Below are 15,346 nucleotides of genomic sequence, written 5' to 3' on the forward strand. Positions count from 1 at the left end.
ACTAGATACATTGTATCATACAAAATAGAAATACATTCATATTGTATATTTTTGGCATAATGACTCATTTTTTACTTTTCTTATTTTCTTCAATTGTGAGAGAGATAAGAGAGGGTTAGTGAGAGAGAGAAAGAGTGTGTGTGGCGAATGAAAACATTTGTGTTTTTTTGTTGGTGGTAGAAACTTATATATTTATATGATGTTTCCTAATTTATGTGTGTCGTTATATTAGATGTCAACCCTCATCTTCTCTCTCTCTACTTTCTTTCTCTATATATCCATCTCTGTAGTGGGCATGTCTCAATTGATACGTTTTAACAATTCGAGTCTCACTTAAAAAAAACAAAAAAACATAATCCCACAACCAAATCTAAAGTGAGTGTTGTATACATCCATCAGTTGACTTGAATGGTCATGGCACTTGGAAAGTTGACGAATCTTGACTCATGTTTGAAGTAGGTCAATAGCATATTCTTTTCTCTTCTCTTTTTTTTTTTTAGAGAGATTTAGGGTGTGTGCTGAATCGTATGATGCTAACATTAATTGTACTAGAGGACATATATTTGAATCTTGATTTTCTTTATTTAAAATTTATATACAACTACACGTAACAAACTCATTGATTCGATTCTGGATATCTTGTATCATCGCATAATTTACATCTTAATTGTGGCTCAAGTTTTTTGCATTGATCTTTTCGACACTTAAATTTATATATATATATATATATATATATATAAGATTTGGACGTTATCATCGTAAGTATTTTATTTTCGTAATCTTGTTTAATACAATATGACAACATCTGTATATACTTGAGAATTCCTCTACTGTCCTATTACTCTTCTATTTAGGTATATGTTTAGGATTGTAAGATGCTAATTTTCCATATGAATGTCAAACCTAATATTTCAGGTTTATTCGCATTAGTTACGTACCTTTACTGGTTGCCTAGAATAGGTGAGAGTATTATAAATTATTGATACTTAAGTTTAAATTAGGTCAACAACTTATTCTTCTCTATTCTCGAAAAATTAGGGTTTTGTGCACGCGACGAGACGATAACGTTCATTATAAGAGAAAGCGAGAATTTAAATCTGAGTTTACTTAATGATATACTTTGATATAAATGTAAACCACCAATCACAAGCATATGTGTACAGTTGTAGAAATAAACTAACATTGTACGGTCTCCACATCTAATTACGACTTAATTTTTCGTACTTCTGTCATTCATTTGAGAATTCATTTCAAAATCTAGAATACTCTAAGTTGTGATTATTTTGCTTTTTTTAATTTGGTGAATGATTTTAGTATTTATTTTAGCTCACTTAATGGTGGTCAACCTCTGGTGTTGTTCTTGCCCAACTACTAAGTCTACTCTAACTAAAAGATGAACAGTATATATATATATATATATATACCCATATTTAAAGTAGATGTATATTACTCACATTTGTTTCTAAGTTGCTATTGTCCCAAGGGTCGAAAGTTAATTTCTTATACGGTAATAAAACATCAAAAAGATGCCAGATAGTGGATGACTCACAAGAAAATCAAATTATTCCGTGTGGCAGCAAACATTGATGTGGCAGTTTGGATTTAGGGGTTTGGTAACTCTAGTTGATTATCTTCAACAAAAAAAAAAAAAAAAAACTCTAGTTGATTATGGTTATGGTAGTAATTCAATTTTGAATTTTCCCTGCTTTTTTACTTAAATGCCTATTGATATGGGAAAGTAAGAATTCATTTTCATATTTCCTTTTTACTCACACAATAGAAAAACTAATTATTTTTGTACCCAATATGTATTGAGAAAGTCAACATTAATGATGTCATTTTAGTTAATACACATAGAAAAATATTACTTACTTTTATATGTTAACAGTTTAACAAATTTGTAAATTGATATGGAAGATTGAATATCAAGATTATAGTCATCATTTTAATATATTTATTATAGAATGAAGATGTCCGACCATGATTGGCCATAATGAATCAAGACATATCAAGAGGTTCCTTTTTTTTTTTTGTTGAAGAAGAGGTTACTTAGTTTTTTTTTTATGTTGAAATTTCCATATAATTAAATAAGAAAACTATTACAGTACTTAGAAATTAAAAAAGAAGGGACATTCCTCCAGATCTTGGATCTGTTTTTCTTTCTTGCCCATTTAGCCAATTTGTCGGCTTGCTCGTTCTTCTGTCTTTTAGTGTGGGTAAAGAGAGCATGCTCTAGTCTTCCTTTGACTTCTCGAATTCTTTCCATGTAGACTTTAGATTGCCATTGTATGGAATGTCGACGATCTTGAATATGCTTGATGAGGTTGATGTTATCGCTTTCTATGATGATGTATCTATGATTATGTTCTTCTGCCCATTGTAGTCCTTTAAGTATAGCTAACGCTTCACTCTCTTCGTTGTTTCTTGCTCTAGCTGTGATGCCAATTGCTTCAATAAATCTGGATTCCGCATTGTGGTCTATAAGCCCTGTGCCAATGTAGGTAACTTGAGTATCTCTAATTCAAGTCCTTCTCCAATGCAACACTCTAAAAAACTCTAATAGATACACATGTCACACATACATTTAATAGGAAAAAGTGGTTGAGAAAGAAAGACTTTCTATTGGTCCAAAAATTAAATTTGATGACTAGGACACTTACGACCCTCAAAAGAGATCTCAAAAATAGAGTTTCTAGTTGAGACATCTTAGAGCATCTCCAATGCAAAATTCAAAAAACTCCCTATTCATCTTATGTGTCAAGTTCCAATTCAGATTCTCACTCCCAGGTGGCGAAAATAGATATCCTCAATTTTTTTTATGTCTCCAATGCAAAACTCTAAACTTATCTTATTTACTTACGTGGCATAGTTATTTTTGTATATAAATAATTAGTTATTTAGGAAATATAGAAGAATCGATTTCTATTGGTTGAAAATTAAATATTGATGAGTTGGACAATTAGAGATATCTCAGAACGACACTCAAGAATTAGAGCGTCCTCTTGAGATATCTCTATTCCACCATCGATACATCATCTTAGAGATTCAAATAGAGTGTTGCATTAGAGAGAATTTTTAGAAAAAAACTCTAAAAATCATATGTGGCACTCAGAGTTTCGAAGATTGAGTGTTGCATTGGAGATGTTCTTAAAACTTAATGCTTCCAGATCATCTTAAGATCTCAATTGAGTTTTGCATTAGAGAGGCCATTGGAGAGGTTTTTTCTCAAAAAAAAACTCCAAAGTCCTAGGTGGCACTTAGGATTTTAAGATTGAGTCTTGCATTGGAGATGCTCTTATCCTGGAAAAGAGCTTTTCTATTTGGTGCTTGTAAACCAGGAAGTGTTCTTTGGGCCAAAGCCCATTGGGCTTCTCTTTCTCCCCTCCCATAATCATTGTTGTTGGTGAAAGATGTCTCGTATTACATTCAACCCACAAACTAAATTAGATTCGGGTTTGACGATGAGCAAATTACTAAAGTACTCACAATGTATATTCGACACGATAACACAATCAAAGTAGAAGACAATGTATATTCGACGAGAGAGAAATAGAGTTATATACCCTGTTTTGAAGTAGGTTGTCCCAGGCTTTGCCACTTAATGCGTAACGGATAATGAGCTTAAGAGTGTCAAGAGGGAAGTAGAAGACAATGCTGTAAATCCAAATAACAGCTACCCATCCCCATCCAATTCCTCAAACCCTTGCAAATTCCCAATTGGCGTAGGCGGCGATCAGCGAAGGAATCAATTGAGAAACTAAGAAGGCAGCCATGAGTAAAAAAACAGGTCGTTCGATAAAGGACCACCTTCTCGACCGGGTAACGGAAATAAGAGCTTGACTTACTATACTCTCTTGTAAGTATAGAGCCATTGTTAGTTCTTCTTTATTATCATTGATTGAATGTACCCCAAAAGTTTTCTGCACACAAGTTTGAAACTATTGAGAATGATAACCAGAGAAATGAAAGATGAATTGAAGAAAGAGGAATGAGTGATGAATTGAAGAACTTTTTTATTTCTTTTTTGTATATCCAACATGTCTACATACCAGAAAATATATAGCCTATACAAGATACTAAGTAAGGAAAGAATAATCAATGTATTGGAAAGAATGGTAAGATACTAAGTAAGGAAAGAATAATCAATGTATTGGAAAGAATGGTTGGCAATTAGCTAAGCCAGAAGATAATGCCTTGAAATATCTTCAATCAAATATTTCAAAATCCTCAATATTTTCAATCGAATATTTCAACATTCCCCCTCAAGTTGAGTAGTGGGATTTTCAATACTCAACTTGCCAAGAAAGTGATCGAAATTTTTTCCGCTGACCGCCTTTGTTAGTATGTCTGCGAGTTGATCTTCTGAGCGAACAAACGGAAGTTCAATTATCCCTGTTTCAAGTTTTTCTTTGATGAAGTGTCGGTCTACCTCAATGTGTTTTGTGCGATCATGCTGGACTTGATTCTCTGAAATTTGGATAGCTGCCTTGTTATCGCACAAAATTTTACTAGATTGGGATGGAGGATACCCGATCTCTGTCAAGAGTTTCCGTACCCATAGAATCTCTACTAGACCACGTGTTATTCCTCGAAACTCTGCTTCGGCACTTGAAAGAGCCACCACCTTTTGTTTCTTGCTTCTCCAAGTGACAAGATTTCCACCAATGAGGGTAAAGTAACCAGATGTTGACCTCCGATTTCCTTTATCTCCAGCCCAGTCTGCATCTGTATACACTTGGGTTTCAAGGTGTCCATTTGTCTTGAACAGAACTCCATGACCAGGTGTCCCTTTGAGGTATCTAGGGGTGTGCAGAAATAGACCGAACCAATCAAACCAAACCAATCCAAACCGGTCCAGTCGGTTTTCAAACCAAACCAAACAATGAGTGGTTTGGTACGGTTGTAGATTTCCAAAAACCAACTGGTTTGGTTTGGTAAGTGGATGTAATTTTTAGGAACCATTAAAACCAAACCGAACCAGTCAAGTTCAATTATTATACATAATTGTATTATATATTTACATAATTTTTTCTAAAATATATCTATCATATCTCTATAATTTCATACAAATACACATCTTTGATCAAGTTCTTGCCAGAAACAAGAATAACTACTACACATACAAAACAACAATACTACTACAATATAATGTCACTATCTAGAATTAGATTAAAACGATTCATGTATTACTAATATTAATGTTACTAGTTACTATAAAATATTTCGGTAGATGCTGCACATGTCATTAATGGTTCAAATGTTTTTCGGCGTATTATGTTACTTTGATCGTTTCTACAAGTTTTTAAGGAGCGTTGCCTTCATTTTATACGTCAATGTATGCAGAAAGTAACTCGATTCACCGATTTTTATGGAGAACAAATTGTTTTTATAGATGGTTTGGTATCCAGTAGTATCCAAACCACTTATGATGGTTTGGTTAGTAACCGAACCAAACCACGAGCGGTTTGGTAACGGTTTGAAAAATCACTAACCAAACCATGAGTGGTTTGGTAACGGATGACACCAAAATACCGGATACCGAACCAACGAACACCCCTAGAGGTATCTGATAATTCTCCATACGGCTTCTATATGAGTAACTTGAGGTTGATGCATGAATTGGCTCACAACTCCCACTACGTAAGCAATGTCAGGCCGAGTATGTGAGAGATAGATTAATTTCCTCACTATTCGTTGATATTCTCCCTTGTCAGCTAGGTTAGCATTCTCCTCCATATCGAGCTTCTGGTTCACCATCGTAGGAGTATCCACAGGTTTGCAATCAATCATCCCTGTTTCTGCCAACAAGTCAAGGACGTATTTCTTTTGGCAGATGAAAATCCCTTGTCTTGACCTTAGGACTTCAATTCCAAGGAAGTATTTAAGTCTTCCTAGATCCTTCGTTTTGAATTCTTTGAATAGGTTTATTTTTAACCTTGTCGTCTCTTCTTCATCATTACCTGTGATTATCATATCATCAACATAAATAATTAGGCATGTAACGAGTTCATTCCTTCGTTTAAGGAACAGAGTATGATCTGAGTTACTCTGTTTGAAGCCATATTTTTTCATGGCTAAAGAAAACCGGCCAAACCAGGCACGAGGAGACTGTTTTAATCCGTACAAAGATTTCTTCAAGCGACACACTTCTCCAGGATTGGAATTTTCAATGAATCTAGGAGGGGCTTCCATATAGACTTCTTCTTTGAGTTCTCCATGCAAGAAGGCATTTTTTACGTCAAGTTTGAGGAGAGGCCAATCTTTATTTGCAGCTATAGAGAATAGAACCCTAATTGTGTCGATTTTGGCCACGGGAAAAAATGTCTCGGAATAATCAATTCCGTATGTTTGAGTGTACCCTTTTGCTACAAGCCGGGCTTTGTATCTTTCAATAGTTCCATCTGGCTTGTACTTTATAGTGAAGACCCAACGACATCCTACTGGTTTTTTTCCAAGAGGAAGGGTACATTTCTCCCATGTGTTATTTTTATTTAATGCATCCATTTCAACTTCCATTGCCTATCTACAGTTCTTAGACTCAAGAGCTTGTTCAACTGTAGTTGGAATTTCCTCAGAGCATAGAGATGTGGCAAAAGCTTGGGCTTCTGGAGATAAGTTTCCAGCTGCCACGTTTCCCATTGGATATCGAGAACTTCGAGCTTCTTTCTCGGGAGAGTATCTTTTTGGAGGGACACCTCTGTTGGATCTTGGGGGTAGAACGTAACTGGTTTGTTTAACCTGTGATGAGTCCTGTTCTGCCTCTTGGTTAGGTAAATCAGAAGTTTCAACTGTCTCATGATTTTCACAGTTAGTGGAAGAATCAACATACTCTTGAGTTTGAGAATTACTTACCTCTGACGCCAGGTTGGGAGAGTCATTGTTAGTGGTACTGTCTTCAAGACTAGTGGATTGTGACGTGGGTTGTGACAAGGTTTGTGCTTCGTGATTAATTTCTTCTGAGGATGGCATCCATTTTATCCAACTCAATGTGTCATTGTTCGCCTTATCCCCCTGACCAGTGTGTTGGGTATTATAGAAGTATTCGGTTTCGAGAAAGTCACAGTTCATTGTGGTGTACATATGGCGTGTGTTCGGGTTGTAACATCGATAACCATGTTGATTGACTCCATAACCGACAAATACACATTTCTCAGCACATGCATCGAGTTTGGAACGATCTGTTTTTGGTAAGTGAACAAACACAGAACAACCAAAGACACGAGGTTCAAGAGTAAGGATAGATGGGGGTTTGTGGAATTTAGAGAGGGTTTGAAGAGGGGTTTTTAAGTCAAGAGCTCTCGTTGGAAGACGGTTCATAAGATAGGTTGTTGTGACAAGAGCTTCAGGTCAAAAAGATTTCGGAACTTGGGATTCAATCATGAGTGCCCGGGTTATTTCTAAAAGGAAGCGATTTTTTCTTTCAGATACCCCGTTTTGTTCGGGGGTATGGGCGCATGAGGTTTGATGAATTATTCCTTTTTCCTGACAAAACTGTTTCATGGAAGTATTTACAAATTCCCCCCCATTATCGGACCTAAGAATATGGATATCTTTCTTGAATTGGGTTTTAACCATGGCATAGAAAAATGTGAATTTTGAGAAAACTTCTGATTTATTTTTCAAAAGATAAATCCAAGTCATGCGGGTGCAGTCATCAATGAATGTTACGAAGTAACAGAAATTTTGCCGCCCCACAAGTTTTGCTGGCCCCCACACATCCGAATGAATTAATAAAAAAGGAGAATCAACTTTAGTGTCATTTGATTTGAAAGTGTGTCTATGACTCTTAGCCAAAAAACATGTCTCACAATTCAAGACTTTATTTATTGGAAATAATTCAGGAAATAAACGATGCAAGTACCCACTGGATGAGTGTCCCAATCTTCGGTGCCATAACCAAGCTTCCCTATCTGTAGATCCATGAGCTAGCATCACAGTACCTTGTCGAGTCACTTCATCCACATAGTATAGTCCTTGCCGCTCAGTACCACGCCCAATGATCGTTCCCGTCCTAATGTCCTGTAAGATACTGAAGGTAGGATGCATTAACACAACACAATTGAGCTCTTTTGTAACATGACTTATCGATAGCAATTTATGAGATAAGGATGAAACATAGAGGCAATTTGATAGTTTCATGTTTGGTGAAACTTGAATAGTCCCTCCTCCTTTTACTTCAAGACTTTCTCTATTTGCAGTATGAATTTTGGATCTTTGTGGTTTTGATATTGAGCACATGTCAGATATTTCGTAGGTCATTGTATCGGTAGCACCACAATCAAATATCCATGAGTTTATTTTTTCCATTTTTTGTTGCCATATTAACTTTCCCAATATTAAAAGAATTTTTTGACTCCTTTTTATCCAAGTTAGAAATGTGAGAGGTATTGTCTGTAACCTCTGAACCTTGCAATTCATTTAATAAATCAAGGATTTTTGGACTAAAAAATAGAGGGTTCAGTACTTTCATTTTTGAGTTATTGGGTTTAAAGAATGTAGGTTGAGAGAGTGAAGAGTTTGAGGTGTAATCCTCAAACCCAATACCTGTGATACCATCTCCTGGTTCTTCTTTCACAGCCGCAAAACAACATGAGCCTCCAAGATTTCCTTTTTCTCGACTTCCGGTGGTTTTTTGATTGCCCACGGCGGCAGCGGCCTTGCCCTTTTTGTGTCCGTCAGCCCACCATTCTGAGTATCCCACTAGTTTGAAACACTGTTCTTTCGTATGTTTGGCCATGCCACAGTGGTCGCACCTTAACTTGTTTTTATCAACCCGGGGTGATGACAGATTGAGTTACTGGTCTGACCGACGGCCTCTAGAAACGAGCCCTAACCCATCAGGATCACTTGTTGAGTTTAGACCCGATCCCACCCCTTATTGTATGTTCCCGAAGATGCTTTGATGTGCGCTTTCCTTTCGGACATCAGCGTAAGCGGCTTCGGCGGACGGCAAGGGATCCCACCGGAGGATCTCCCTTTTAAGGGAATCATACTTTCGGTCAAGAGCATTAAGGAATTGAAAGAGTTTGTTTTCAGACCTGATTTTATTGTAAGTGGCGATGTCGGTAGAACTTTTCATCGGGTTCGGGTCTCGGCGTTCTATTTCTCCCCAGATACCCTGCATAACTATCCAGAATTCTTCCAAAGGTACACCATTTTGCTTGAGCTCGTTTGCTTTAACATGGAGATCGAAAGTTTGAAGTTTGTCTTTGCCACTACTATACGTAACTGAAAGAGCGTCCCATAGTGTTTTTGCTGTGGGAAACTCCGTCAAGTTGCAAGCGAGGGTTGGTTCAATACTTTGGATGAGCCAGGAAAAAACGATCAAATCATCTTGTTCCCACTGTTCATCAACGGGTTCTGGTGGATTTTGGGTGAGATGATTTAACAACGCTTTCGATTTCCCCCCTATGGCTACTCGTATCATTCGAGCCCATAAAGGGTAGTTTTGGCTTGTGAGATTGAGACTAATCTTTAGACTATCAGAAGGATTTGATTTTGTGTTCTGGGTTTGGGTTTGAACTCCATTTTTAAGGAGATTGACAATCTGGATGGCCAAATTTTTGGTATCTTCTTCAGACATTTTTGTTTCGGTAGATGATGAGCACAACAGGTTTTTTTTTTTTGGATCACAAACACTGCTCGGATACCATATTGAGAATGATAACCAGAGAAATGAAAGATGAATTGAAGAACTTTTTTATTTCTTTTTTGTATATCCAACATGTCTACATACCAGAAAATATATAGCCTATACAAGATACTAAGTAAGGAAAGAATAATCAATGTATTGGAAAGAATGGTAAGATACTAAGTAAGGAAAGAATAATCAATGTATTGGAAAGAATGGTTGGCAATTAGCTAAGCCAGAAGATAATGCCTTGAAATATCTTCAATCAAATATTTCAAAATCCTCAATATTTTCAATCGAATATTTCAACAGAAACAAACTTCGGTTGTTCATTATAAGCTAAGTAGTTGGGCTCGCAAGTAACTTGTGAGCCCAAAGTAAGTGGTTAGGCCGCACGGATGGGCCCCGTTATGGACCTGGGTTTGGTCGAACCAAGCCTGAGAGGGGACCCTACTTCCTTAGGTTACTAGTGTAGTAACTATTTGGTTTGTTTGGATGAAATTTGGAAATGGGTAGTTAAGTAAAGTTGCTTACAGTAAAGAAATCAGTCTCGACCGTAACCCAAAAGAAGACGACAATCATAACGGCAAGGTATGTACCAAGGACAACATCGGTAGCGAAGATCTCCTTGAGTTTCCATGAATCTGGCATAGGAGATGGAACAATTCTATCCTTGGAAATAGTCATGATAGTTCTGTCATTAAGAATTGCAATAATCAAAACCACGAAAGGTGAGAAATCGAACTTCCAAATCAAAACAATCAACATGAAACCCAAAACAATCTAATAGTGATAGAAACTGCATATATTGTATAGTTCTTCATCCTCTGGAAGATTGCTCTACTTGTTAAGACTGCACTTATGATCACACTTAGACCAGGCTCTGTTAAGACAATGTTCTAAGCTCCTCTAGCTGCATCTGTTGCATCTGCAACTGCAATTCCAATATCAGCTTTTTTTAGAGCAGGAGCATCATTCACACCATCTCCGGTCATACCACAAATATGTTTCTTCTCCTGCAATTTCTTCACAATTTCATATTTATGTTCAGGGAAAACTCCAACAAACCCATCAGCTTTTTCGTTAAGTTCATCAATGGGAATTGAAGCAATTAATTCATCTTTAGATTGACCAAGAAGGGAAGTAGATGCGTACATATTAGTTCCCATACCAAGCCGACGATTAGTTTCTTTACCAATGGCAAGTTGATCACCAGTTATCATCATGACATTAACTCCAAGATGAAGAGCATGACGAATGGTTTCAGCACTGTCATGCCTTGGTGGATCAAACAGAGGCAGAAGACCTAAAAACTCCCATGGAGCTCTCGGACTTTCTTTGTTCTTCTCTGGGACTGTTTGTCTTGCTACACCTAATGATCGAAGATTTCTCTCAGCGGATTTGTCAATGACTGTGTGGGCTCTCTTCTTTACTTCTCCTTTTAGGTCACATAGCTCAATGATCTGTTCGGTTGCACCCTTGCTAGCGCTAAACCAGTTTCCTTCACCATCGTAGTAAGTAATGGCAGTTCGGTTTTCGAAAGGATTAAAGGGTAAGAAATGAACTTCATGAATACCTGCGCGAGCTTCTTTCGGATCACCTAACATATTAACAATGGAAGTGATGTAGACGCAGCGGAATTAAAACAAGAACAATAAAATAAAAGAAGAACTGTAAAGAAAACGATAAATAAACTAAAACTTAATTAACTTCAATGGTTTTTCTCTTCAATCTGAATGTCAATAATAGACTGGACCTCTTTTTATAGACTACTAAACTTTCCTAGATAGACACAAACTAGACTTTCCCAAATAACAGAGATACTAAAATAAAGAAACTTCCTAAACCTAGATTCATTATGAATCATACTTAAATTAGGACTCTTACTAAACTGCTAATCTTTGGCCGACTAGCCCATGACCGTGAGGCCTTGTGGGGCCGTCTTAGATGCACATGCATCAGCTCCCCGTTCCCCAGAAGGTTCGTCCCGAACCGATTCGACGAAGAAAACAAGTTGACGCAGCCGCATACGATGAACTCTGTCATGGCGATCCGTAATTCCCACTTCGAACGAATTTTGCAAAGAATGCGAATGATACATATTTGCAAGAAACCACCAACCTTAGTCTCATATTGCAATGAGTGTCGCACAATTAGTTTTGGTGAATAAACAACATTCATCTTGCCATCTTCCCACGGTAGACTCAACCACTTAATACGTTTCAAGAAAGTGGTAAGTAATACGAGCAAATCTGAAGTAAGAGCAATTGTAGCTAATTTACAGGATTCCTCGTCAAGGGCCAAATTGGAAGCATAACCAATTCCCAAAAAGTTAACGATGTTGAAACATGTAGCATCGATATGCCACTCAAAAACGGTCGTCCCACATTCATCTTCATGAAGTTTATAGAATATAATTTCATCATAATACGTCAACTTATGAAATCCCCGAGGTAATATATCATACTATCGACAAACTAAAGTTGACAAATCCGTGTATGGAAGCTTAGGGTCGATTTGGTATTCACTAAGGATTCCTACCACATAGTTTTTAATAAGCCCTCGCCAGATATCGTTTTCTAAATAAATCTCCTTCATCGTATCATCAAATTCATCGGCTTCCGTTAACCAATTACTATCCAACCACTGAATTGCTTCTTCATTGACATCTTCAATTTTTTTCTTATCATCTGCTCCGAGTTTAACATCAATCTTCTCATCCGTAATTGTATTCCTCGTGTTATAAGTATAATTCCAAAGAGCATTCTTTGATTTCACTTTCTTCATGTGTTCTTCGTCTTCTGACTTGTATTTCTCGGCTTCGTGACCCATATTCTCCATTCCTTCATTCGATAACCTTCCGTCCCTTTTCTGTAGATCAGTTTCTACATCATCATTATCATTACAAAGTTTCGCCATGTGCTCAGAAAGCAATTGATTATCACGTTCGCTCACAACTCTTGCTGCCTCCTTCACAACAAGTTTTCCCGTGTGACTATCAATTGCTTCAGTGTAAGCTTTGATTTCATTGTTATGAACAGTTATTCCCTGGTCCTTGTCAAGAGTCTAGGTGGTTAAAACATAGAGTGGAGGTGCCACCAGTTTAATTTTTACAGAATAATCAGCATTACTAGCGGCGTCATCTTTTCTCATAGCTTCCTGAATGTGAAGAACCCCATCACACTGGAAACGTTTCATTACAATATCTTCATGAATTTTCGTTGGTTGTGGAGTCATTCTCCTCCCTATGTCTTTTATAAGAGAATCTTTCATCTGGTGTCAAAGAAGGTAGCACTATAGTCATCTCTTGCCCATCAAGATCAACTTCTTTAACTTCACGGGTAAGCCTATCCAGAATACAACCAGGATCTGCCACAATTAGTTTTAATGTCTCAAAAGCATGCCCATATTTGTGATACAAAGGCCAACCTATATGGATGTAGAGATCCTCTAGATCGAGTGATAGAGTCTCGACAACATGACGCATAATAGAGCGAACAAGGTTGCTCTTAGCATACCTTTCCTCACAAGTCTGAATACCTTCTTCCGCAACTCTTTTCTTACTAAAATCGATATAACCTTTTTCTTTATCAACCCTAAGAACCATAACAGGTTCTTGAATACCTACCTTGATCAAACTACTCCCACTACGAATACGATGATGAGAGAGTGCAGAAAAAGAAGACTGGGCATCAACTAATCCCGCTTTTTGGATTTCATTATTAGGATCAATTTCAAAAACTTTCTTAGAAGTATGAATAACTTCCTCATAATCACCTAAACCTCCATGAGTAGCCCAGAGACGACTATAACCTTTAAACCAACCCGGTTTAAGTTCTACCATCGTATTTGAGAGAGAAATAGGTGATGTGGGACATAACTGATTCGGAAAAATTTTATGATTCGAAACAACTAATTCTTCTCCCGGAATTATATACGGATCAAATAAATTGTCGGAGATTGTGTTATCCAATTGGATCTCTTCTTCCTTATCCGTCTCATCAAAATTTTCTTCCTCCATTATTGAAAAACTATGATTTTTTTTATCAAGAACCCCTCCTTCAATATTATCAATCTTAGTGATTGAAGTAACTTCGGAGAACTGTCTTCCAGATTCAATTTTTGTTTCGACACATGACAAATATTCATCGAGAGGAAGAAAACCATACCTGAGGATGCTTTTCAACGTCGTCCAATCGTCTATGATTTGTTTTCCTTCGTCAATGAGTCTCCATTGCATTGCATTGAATTGTTCATAAATTCTTTCGGACATATGTTGTTCAACCAAAAAAACTTTATCATTGTCATGAACTTCTTGATTTCTGAACTAATCTTCCATGCGTTGAATCCAGAAATTTATATGGAATTGACCTTCGAAGAGTGGAATTTTATAAATTTGATGAATTTTTTTTTCATCCTTCCAATCCATATAAAATTGAATTGTATCTCTAATTGGATCCCAACATAAACGTGGAAAATTTTTCCAACATTCAAGAGGAGATGTATCCATAGATATTTTTTTTTTTTTTTGAGAAAAAAATTCCAGAATTTTGATGGCTCTGAATACCACTTGATGTAGACGCAGCGGAATTAAAATAAGAACAATAAGATAAACGAAGAACTGTAAAGAAAACGATAAATAAACTAAAACTTAATTAACTTCAATGGTTTTTCTATTCAATATGAATGTCAATAATAGACTGGACCTCTTTTTATAGACTACAAAACTTTCCTAGATAGACACAAACTAGACTTTCCCAAATAATAGAGATACTAAAATAAAGAAACTTCCTAAACCTAGATTCGTTATGAATCATACTTAAATTAGGACTCTTACTAAACTGCTAATCTTTGGCCGACTAGGCCATGACCGTGAGGCCTTGTGGGGCCGTCTTAGATGCGCCTGCATCAGGAAGCATCGATGGCATCTTGGTTTTCAGTCCTAGAAATTTTTCAGGGAATAAGGGGAAATCAAACATTGTTTCTTCTTGTTCTTCTTCTTCATCATCTTCAACTCCGACCACCATTTCCGACCACCATCTCCGGCCACCATCTCCGCCACAACCACCACCATGTTCTTCCTCCTCACCCCACTCTCTCTCTCTTTTAGTTTGTCTCTCTATCTCTGCCCCTCTATCTTTTAGACCTTCGAATACAAACCCTAACTCTGTTTCTGACCCACGAAATCTGAAACTGTTAGAGAGAGAGTTTAGGGTGAATGATGAAAACATGAACACCCAAAAATCTGTTCCTGTCAAATTTATTCTTCTATTTCCTTGCAGAGTTTGTCTTAGCACCATTATCAACAACAAATTGAAGAAGAAGAAGAACATAAGTAAAATTAATTCAAACCTTCCTATTTATAGTAATAGCTTCTGTACTTCTAGTAGTAATGATAATGGTGGTTTTCTAGGTCTTGATGAAGAAGCAGTAATATGTGAGATACTGATTAGATTACGAGTTAAATCACTTATTCGCTTGAGTTCAGTCTGTAAACGATGGGATTCCATAATTCATAAAGATCATGACTTTGCTATTTCACACCTTAGGAGATCAAAACTACAAAACCCTAGTCTCTTTACTAACACCCAACCACCACCAATGCGAACGACAACAACAGGAAGATTTGATGAAACCCCATGATTATTTTGTGTTGACATCTGACTTTATTGAAAATGGTAAAGGAGCACATATTCATACTCTAAAACATTTGGA

The 15,346-nt window shown here is 36.8% G+C and overlaps 1 pseudogene; it reads right to left on the reverse strand.

Moving 5' to 3' along the window:
* Positions 1-3,246: 3,246 nt before the first annotated feature.
* On the reverse strand, positions 3,247-13,652 carry LOC147537211 (plasma membrane ATPase 2-like; annotated as a pseudogene).
* Positions 13,653-15,346: the final 1,694 nt, after the last annotated feature.

The sequence above is a fragment of the Eschscholzia californica genome, unplaced genomic scaffold, assembly GCF_041429995.1.
Source record: "Eschscholzia californica isolate CP2 unplaced genomic scaffold, dmEscCali1.0.p SCAF_5, whole genome shotgun sequence".
Classification (NCBI taxonomy): domain Eukaryota; kingdom Viridiplantae; phylum Streptophyta; class Magnoliopsida; order Ranunculales; family Papaveraceae; genus Eschscholzia; species Eschscholzia californica.